Here is a 2239-nt window from a genome sequence, read left to right on the forward strand (position 1 = left end):
TCAGAATCCAAGCTAAGAAGCGGCGCTTGTCCCTGCCGTCCGTGTGCCGACCCGCAGTAGGGGCCTCGTGCTCCCAAGGGCCCGTGTCATTGGTGATCTCCTGTGCGGCAGACGAGCCGCGCAGGCAGCCTTGAAATGTAATTCCTCTCGGTCGGCGGGCTGAATCCTTTGCAGACGACTTAAATACGCGACGGGGTATTGTAAGTGGCAGAGTGGCCTTGCTGCCACGATCCACTGAGATTCAGCCTCTTGTCGCATCGATTCGTCCCTCCCATCCTTTCTGTTCACCGCACCAAACGAACTTTTCTATGGTGCTAAGGGAGGTTTTCGAGCACCTAACGACTGCCTTCAGTTTGGGAACTCACGGCTACCTCAATGCGAAGGGAGGTTCTCGGGTAGTATGGTCCGGCCCACTTGGTGCTAGCCGGAACACTTTGCATTTCCCCGTAGCGGCGGGACAACCCATGTGCACAAGTTGCAGTGCGAAGTGATGTCCACGGTTGCGGCACATGTTGCAAGGTTGAGACACTTGCTCGGGCCTTGTGTCGGTAGGCAAGGTCATGGTTTGCGCACTAAGTATGGCACATGTTGCACGGTCGCAACACTTGCTCGTCCCTTGTGTTCTTAGGCAAGGTCATGGTTTGCGCGTCCGCGACACTTGTGATGCGGCCCTACCTAGCTCGTTCGGTGCACGCAGGCACTCGGCTGGCCTTCTGCCTTCAGCGCACGCAGCCGCGGGTTGATCGACGCACGCAGGCGCGGATCGTTGAGCGCACGCAGGCGCGCGATGTATAGCGGACGCGGGCGCAGGGATGTCTCGTCCCACGCAGGCGCAAATAATACTCAAGCGCGCGCAGGCAAGGGAGTGAGCGCACGCTGGCGCGTGCGTTAGGGAGCGCGCGCAGGCAAGGGAGTGAGCGCACGCGGGCGTTAGGGAGCGCGCGCAGGCGCTTGCTGCTCTGACGCGCACGGCTTAAGCGATCAGGCGCAGACTCGTGCCTTGTGCCGGTAGGCAAGGTCACGGCCGCAACACTTGCTCGTCCCTTTGCGTTCGTAGGCAAGGTCATGGTTTTGCGCGTCTGCGTCTGCGACACTTGTGATGCGGCCCTGCTATGGATCGGCATGATTATGACTGAACGCCTCTAAGTGTTGCATGGTTGCAACACTTGCTCGTGCCTTGTGTCGGTAGGCAAGTTCACGGTTTGCGCACTAAGTACGGCACACGTTGCACGGTCGCAACACTTGCTCGTCCCTTGTGTTCGTAGGCAAGGTCATGGTTTTGCGCGTCTGCGTCTGCGACACTTGTGATGCGGCCCTGCTATGGATCGGCATGATTATGACTGAACGCCTCTAAGTGTTGCATGGTTGCAACACTTGCTCGTGCCTTGTGTCGGTAGGCAAGTTCACGGTTTGCGCACTAAGTACGGCACACGTTGCACGGTCGCAACACTTGCTCGTCCCTTGTGTTCGTAGGCAAGGTCATGGTTTTGCGCGTCTGCGTCTGCCACACTTGTGATGCGACCCTGCTATGGATCGGCATGATTATGACTGAACGCCTCTAAGTGTTGCATGGTTGCAACACTTGCTCGTGCCTTGTGTCGGTAGGCAAGTTCACGGTTTGCGCACTAAGTACGGCACACGTTGCACGGTCGCAACACTTGCTCGTCCCTTGTGTTCGTAGGCAAGGTCACGGTTTTGCGCTCGGCTGGAATTGGTGATTCGACCCTGCTATGGATCGGCATGATTATGACTGAACGCCTCTAAGTGTTGCATGGTTGCACCACTTGCTCGTGCCTTGTGTCGGTAGGCAAGTTCACGGTTTGCGCACTAAGTACGGCACACGTTGCACGGTCGCAACACTTGCTCGTCCCTTTGTGTTCGTAGGCAAGGTGACGGTTTGCGCTCGGCTGGAATTGGTGATTGCGCTCGGCTGGAATTGGTGATTCGACGATCTAGAGCTCGATTGAGACTCGTAGACCCGTCGGATGCTCTCCTTCAATCGGTTGAATGAGTGTCGATATTTGCAATCTTGGGGGTCAAAATTTTTTTTATGGTTGCCCGGGTGTTTTTCGTATTCGTTCCTGTCAGCGGGGGGTCAGCGCCCAAAAGGGGGAAAAATTTTTTATTGATCCTCATGGCACGCGGCACCTCATGTGCGCCACACGGTTCGCGCGGCTGCGGTACTTGTGTGTGCGGTTGCGTGCACTTGTTGCGCACAGCTGCGGCACAGTTAAGCAGT

This window comes from Nuphar pumila, unplaced genomic scaffold (genome assembly GCF_984573655.1).
Source record: "Nuphar pumila unplaced genomic scaffold, dmNupPumi1.hap1.1 HAP1_SCAFFOLD_1561, whole genome shotgun sequence".
Lineage (NCBI taxonomy): Eukaryota > Viridiplantae > Streptophyta > Magnoliopsida > Nymphaeales > Nymphaeaceae > Nuphar > Nuphar pumila.